Genomic DNA, 7926 nt, shown 5'->3' on the forward strand with positions numbered 1-7926 from the left:
ACACACAAGTTGATCTACGGATTGTTCCTTAGCCGTGTGCGGTGCCCCCCTCCACCATATTCCACCTCGGTTATATCGTCGCGGAGTTTAGGGGAAGCCCTACGCCGGTATAACATCATCATTGTCACCACGCCATCGTGCTGATGGAACTCATCCCCGACGCTTTGCTGGATTGGAGCCCGGGGAACGTCATCGAGCTGGACGTGTGCTGAACACGGAGGTGCCGTACGTTCGGTGCTTGGATCGGTCGGATCATGAAGACATACGACTACATCAACCGCGTTGTCATAACGCTTCCGCTTAACGGTCTACGAGGGTACATAGACAACACTCTCCCCTCTCGTTGCTATGCCATCACCATGATCTTGCGTGTGCGTAGGAATTTTTTTGAAATTACTACGTTCCCAACAAGTAACACATTAAGTAAGATGACATGATGTAGAGGTATTAACTCAAGCAATATGATGAAAACCCCATCTTTTTACCCTCAATGGCAACAATGCAATACGTGTCTTGCTACCCCTACTTTGTCACTAGGTGAAATCACGCAAGATTGAACCCAAAGCTAAGCACCTCTCCCATTGCAAGAAATACCAATCTAGTTGGCCAAACCAAACCAATAATTCGAAGAGAAATACAAAGATACCAAATCATGCATACAAAAATTCAGAGGAGATTCAAATAATATTCATAGATAAGCTGATCATAAATCCACAATTCATCGGCTCTCGACAAACACACCGCAAAAGAGTATTACATTGGATAGATCTCCAAGAACACCGAGGAGAACATGGTATTGAGAATCAAAGAGAGAGAAGAAGCCATCTAGATATTAGCTATGGACTCGTAGGTCTGAAGTGGACTACTCACGCTTCATCGAAAGGACAATAGAGTTGATGTAGATGCCCTCCGTGATCGAACCCCCCTTCGGCAGGATGCCGGAAAAGGCCCCAATATGGGATCTCACGGGAATAGAAGGTTGCGGCGGTGTATAAGTGTTTCCGTGGATGCTTTTGAGGGTTTGGGAATATATGTGAATACATAGGAGGAAGATCTAGGTCAAGGGGTCACCGAGGGGCCCACAAGGTAGGGGGGCACGCCGTCCACCCTTGCCGCCGCCTCGTGGCTCTTCTGACTTGCACTCCAAGTCTCCTAGGTGTCTTCTGGTCCAAGAAAAATCATCGTGAAGTTTTATTCCGTTTGGACTCCGTTTAGTATTCCTTTCTGCGAAACTCAAAACCAAGGAAAAAATAGAAACTGTCACTGGGATCTAGGTTAATATGTTAGTCCCAAAAATAATATTAAATAGCATATTAATGCATGTAAAACATCCAAAACAGATAATATAATAGCATGGAACAATAAAAAATTATAGATACGTTGGAGACATATCAAGCATCCCCAAGCTTAATTCCTGCTCGTTCTCGAGTAGGTAAATGATAAAAAAATAGAATTTTTGATGTGGAATGCTACCTAACATATTTATCCATGTAATTTTCTTCATTGTGGCATGAATGTTCAGATCCATAAGATTCAAGTTTAATATTGACATGAAAACAATAATACTTCAAGCATACTAATAAAGCAATCATGTCTTCTCAAAATACCATGGCTAAAGGAAGCTATCCCTACCAAATCATATAGTCTGGCTATGCTCCATCTTCATCACACAAAGTATTCAAATCATGCACAACCCCGGTTTTAGCCAAGCAATTGTTTCATACTTTAGTATTCTCAAACCTTTTCAACTTTCACGCAATACATGAGCGTGAGCCATCAACATAGCACTATAGATGGAATAGAATATGGTGGTTGTGGAGAAGAAAAAAGAAGGAGATGGTCTCACATCAACTAGGTGTATCAACTGGCTATGGAGATGCCCATCAATAGATATCAATGTGAGTGATTATGAATTACCATGCAACGGATGCACTAGAGCTATAAGTTTATGAAATCTCAAAAAGAAACTAAGTGGGTGTGCATCCAACTTGCTTGCTCATGAAGACCTAGGGCATTTGAGGAAGCCCATCTTTGGAATATATAAGCCAAGTTCTATAACTAAAAATTCCCACTAGTATATGAAAGTGACAAAATAGGAGACTCTCTATCATGAAGATCACGGTGCTACTTTGAAGCACAAGTGTGGAAAAGGATAGTAACATTGCCGCTTCTCTCTTTCTCTCATTTTTTGAATGGCTTCTTTGGCCTAGTTTTCTAATTTGGCTTTTTTTGTCATCTTTTATTTCGAGTTCCTCACATGGGACAATGCTCTAATAATGAAGATCATCACACTTTTATTTACTTACAACTCAAAAATTACAACTCGATAGTAGAACAAAATATGACTCTATATGAATGCCTCCGGCGGTGTACCGGGATGTGCAATGACTCAAGAGTGACATGTATGAAAGAATTATGAATGGTGGCTTTGCCACAAATTGTAGCGACCAGACCTCAAACAATCCGATCTCTGTGCATCAGTGTCATCCCTGGATCGGTAATGTTGACACGCACAGTACCCGAGGATTTATAACAGAGTAGCAATCACACACTTATTACATCGAATGTCTCAAGAGAGAACTTATTACAATAATATGGCTTAAGGCCATATAAAAAAACGATAACAACGAAAGGCTTGGAAGATAAAGTGAGTCCATCAACTCTAACGACATCACTAAGTGAAAGACAACGACCTATGACACCTTACTCGTCGTCTGAAAAGTCTGCAACATGAAACGTTGATCAGTTTATACACTCTGCAGAGGTTTGCGCACTTTTCCCCACAAGACTCGAATACATCCATGGTCGAAGAATCGAGACACAGTCTTTCTGAAACAATAACTCTTTACTCTGGGTGGACAGTTACACCTACTTTCCCCTACATCTATTAGCCCACCACTGAAAGAGGTCTTGCAACATACTCAACTATGCTAGAGCCCATAATAGCTTGTGGTTGCACACAGAAGTTTCTAGCATGAATAGTCTTATGATCCCTTTGAGCCTGGGTGGCGGACCATAGGATGATCGCACGGGTACTCCGGGATATCCTTGGACAACACTGGATTCTCTAGGTGCCCTGACAACCACTAGGTACTCCAAGGTGCCTCAAGCAATCCACCCAGATGTGTATTAAAGTAGCCACCTTGAGTTAACCATTAATTAACAACACTCACATCTATCATGAACCAAACCACGTCTATGAGCATAGCATAGCAATATAAGCAACGTAAAAGTAACTCCCAAAGGTTTGATAATAAACACATAAATATGTACCTCATCTACTTTCCAAAACCCACATATTAATCAGATCCTAACCATGCAATTGTTTGAGGATTGATCTAATGCAATAAAACTGGGTAGTAAAGAGGTATGATCAAAGTGTTACTTGCCTTGCTGATGGTCCGTGAAACCTAGAGACTTGTAGTAGCACGCTTCACACTCTGGGTACTCTATCGCAAAAAAACAATCATACAATAAGCACTCAACTATAAGCATGGGTAAAACTCAAATAAGAGATCCAACCAGAAAGTTCAACTTAAGAACTCCGGTTTGCAAAAAGAATCAAAACAAACGAAGCAACGAAACTCAAACTGCGAAAGAAACAAGATCCATTTACTAATCTAGACTTAAGTCAAATTTTACAGTACGAAAATCTTGTTTAAGTTGACTAAACAGAAAGAGGGCTTCGATACGAAGATCTAGGTGCTTGAATCGCCTGATTCCGATAAACGAGCGAAAAGATAAACTAAAACGAAAATCAGGGCAGAAATCACGATCGAAAATAATCGCGGAAAATCCATGGAAAAAGAAAACTGACGAACAGACTAACGAGCGAACGTTCGCTGTCTGCGGCTAACGGGTGAAAACCATTCGTTAAAATGAACGTACGAACGGGTGTTAGCTAAATTACTAAACCAGGGAAAAAATAAACCGATCTAAAAAATAACCTAGGGTTTCTAAAAAACCGGGCGGTTTTCCGGCGAAAACCGGTGGCGGCGGGTGGACTGGTGGGCTGCGGGGTCGGGGGCGCGAGTTATAAAGGCCGGCCGGGCGAGTCCTAGTCGGGCACGTCCTGGCTAGGTCGGTTGACTTTTTTTTAAATAATTCCACGCAGAAAAACAAAGAAAAGAAATACTAAACGGACTCCAAAAATCCTGAAATAAATTTTCCCCGTCCTCTAAAAATATAGCAGACAGGGTGAACATTTATTTGTGCCTCTAATGCTATTTTAAAAAACGCATTTCCTAATTCAATTAAAATAGCAATAAAACTCCGAATAAAATTCTTATTTGATTTTAATATTTAACCTCTAGTATTTCTTTATTTTGGGGAATTTTATCCCCTCTCTTTTATTTTCATATATGAAATATTCAGAGAGAAAATAATTAAAATCAAACGATCCTCTTTTCAAAATTTGAGAAAACTCAAATATGGAAATAACAAAATCCCCAACTCTCTCCGTGGGTCCTTGAGTTGCGTAGAATTTCTAGGATCAAGCCAAAATGCAATAAAATATGATATGCAATGATGATCTAATGTATAACATTCCAAACTGAAAATTTGGGATGTTACAGACCTACCCCCCTTAAGATGAATCTCGACCTCGAGATTCTGGTTGGCTAGAAAATAGGTGCGGGTGGTCCTTCCGTAGGTCCTCCTCTCTTTCCCAGGTGGCTTCATCATCGGTATGGTGGCTCCATTGAACTTTGCAGAACTTGATAACCTTGCTGCGTGTGACTTGGCTGGCAAACTTGAGAATCTTCACTGGTTTCTCCTCATAGGTCAAATCGCTATCCAAGTGAATCGCTTCCAGCGGCACTGTATCTCTCAAAGGGATATCGACCATCTCTGCGTGGCACTTCTTCAACTGGGAAACGTGGAACACATCGTGAACTCCTGACAATCCTTCGGGCAATTCCAACTTGTAGGCAACTTCTCCCATACGTTCCAAAACTTTGTATGGTCCCACAAAACATGGTGCTAACTTTCCCTTAACTCCAAAACGCTTAACTCCTCGAAGTGGTGACACATGAAGGTATACTCGGTCTCCGACTTTGTAATTTGTCTCCTTGCATTTAGAATCCGCATAGCTCTTCTGCCTGGAATGGGCTACCTTGAGTCTATTGCGAATCAACTTAACCTTTTCTTCAGACTCTTTAATCAAATCTGGTCCAAACAACTGACGGTCTCCAACTTCATCCCATAACAACGGTGTCCTGCACCTCCTTCCGTACAAATCTTCAAAAGGGGCCATCTTCAAACTGGCTTGATAGCTGTTGTTGTAAGAGAACTCCACATATGGCAAATTGTCGTCCCAACTAGATCCATAATCTAGGGCACAAGCTCTCAACATGTCTTCCAGAATCTGATTGACTCTCTCAGTCTGTCCATCTGTCTGTGGATGAAAGGCTATACTGAACTATAGCATGGTACCCAAAGTCTCATGCAACTGATTCTAGAACTTTGAGGTAAACTGGGTTCCTCTATCTGATACAATGGTCCTCGGAACTCCATGCAGACATATGATCCTGGTCATATATATCTTTGCCAACTTAGCACTGGTGTAAGGGGTCTTCACTAGGATGAAATGATCTACCTTCGTCAAACAATCGACTACAACCCATATCGAGTCATAGCCTGAACGACTCCTGGGTAATCCCGTGATAAAATCCATGCCTATCTTATCCCACTTCCTTTCGGGTATCGACAATGGCTATAGCAATCCTGCTGGCTTCTGATTCTTTGCCTTCACTCTCTAACATACATCATAAACTGCTACATACTCCACAATGTCCTTCTTCATTCCGATCCACCAGAAGCTGTCCTTCAAATCCAGATACATCTTGGTGTTTCCTGGGTGAATCGAATACGGTGAATCATGGGCCTCCTGCATAATCAACTTACGGATCTCTGGGTCATTAGGCACATATACGCGATCTTCAAACCATAAGGTATCATGTTCATCCTCATGAAATCCCTTAGCCTTTCCTTTGCTCATCCTTTCCTTTATCTCGGCAATCTCCTTGTCCGTCTTCTGAGCTTCTCTGATCTTATCCATCAGGGTAGACTGAATCTCCAATGCTGCTACATAACCTTTCGGGACTATTTCCAAACATAGCTCACGAAGATCCTCTGCTAACTCCTTGGGTAACTCTCCGGTCATGAGGGTATTGACATGGCTCTTGTGACTCAACGCGTCAGCTACTACGTTAGCCTTTCCGGGATAATAATACAACCTCATATCATAATCCTTAATGAGCTCCAACCATCTCCTCCGCCTGAGATTCAACTCCTTCTGTGTGAAGATATACTTCAAACTCTTGTGGTCCGTGTACACCTCACAGTGGTTTCCGATGAGAAAATGTCTCCATGTCTTCAACACATGCACTACGGCTGCTAACTGCAAGTCATGTGTAGCATAATTCAACTCATGGGGTTTAAGCTGCCGTGAGGCATATGGAACAACTCTTCCCTCCTGCATAAGCATTGCTCCAAGTCCTCGACGAGAAGCGTCGCAATACACTTGATAATCCTTGCATTGATCTGGAAGAATCAACACTGGAGCTGTAATCAAACGTTTCTTCAACTCCTGAAAACTGGCCTCACATTCCTCAGTCCATTTGAACTTGGTATCCTTCTTCAACAACTCCGTCATGGGTTTTGCAATCTTCGAGAAATTCTCAATGAACCTCCTGTAGTATCCTGCGAGTCCAAGAAAACTCCGGATCTCTCCAACTGACATGGGTGCTTCCCAATCTGTCATAGTGACAACCTTGGTGGGGTCTACTGCTATTCCTTCTCCGGATATAACATGTCCGAGGAATCCAACTTCCTTTAACCAAAACTCACACTTGCTGAACTTGGCATATAACTGATGTTCTCTGAGCTTCCCAAGTACCAAACGCAAATGCTCCTTATGATCCTCTTCATTCTTCGAGTAGACCAATATTTCATCAATGAACACCACGACGAACTTATCCAAGAACTCCATAAACACCTTGTTCATCATGTTCATGAAATAGGCAGGTGCGTTAGTCAGACCAAATGACATAACGGTATACTCATATAGCCCGTACCTTGTGGTAAAAGCTGTCTTAGGTATATCCTGCTCTCGAATCTTCAGCTGGTGGTATCCTGATCGCAGATCGATCTTGGAAAATACTTTAGCTCCTTGCAACTGGTCAAACAGATCATTGATCATCGACAGTGGGTACTTGTTCTCGATTGTTACTTCATTCAATCCACGATAATCAACAACCAACCTCAACGATCCATCCTTCTTCTCCACTATAAGCACTGGTGATCCCCAAGGTGACAAACTAGGGCGAATATAGCCTTTATCCAGTAACTCCTTAATCTGCTCCTTAATTTCCTCCAAATCCTTTGCGGGCATCTTGTACGGTCTCTTGGATATTGGTCCTGTGCCTGGCAAAAGCTTAATAAAAAACTCGATGTCTCTATCCGGTGGCATGCCTGGCAACTCTTTTGGAAATACATCAGGGAAATCCTTCACCACTGGCACTTCCTCCTATACAACTCCTGATAAGGAATTCACTTGAGTCCTCTTCGGCACATGCCGGGATACATACTTAATCCGTCTTCCTTCTGGGGTGGTGAGCATAATCGACTTACTAGCGCAATCGATGTTTCCTCCATACATCGATAACCAATCCATACCCAAAATCACATCCAAACCTTGCGACTCCCGAATTATCAGGTCTGAGGGGAAAACATGCCTACCTATGATAGTGTCGATGGGGTAAGTGGCTGTGAAATTCTCCCACCAAGATGCTGCGGGTCCATCAAGATGATGTGCAGCAAACCGCACTCTCTCCGCATTTGTGCATCATGCAGTGGTCAACTCCCTTCCAATCTTGCGGAGCCAATCATCTGCAACTATCGGCTCGGTGCTACTGGAGAACACTG

This window comes from Triticum dicoccoides, chromosome 7B, assembly GCF_002162155.2.
Source record: "Triticum dicoccoides isolate Atlit2015 ecotype Zavitan chromosome 7B, WEW_v2.0, whole genome shotgun sequence".
NCBI lineage: Eukaryota > Viridiplantae > Streptophyta > Magnoliopsida > Poales > Poaceae > Triticum > Triticum dicoccoides.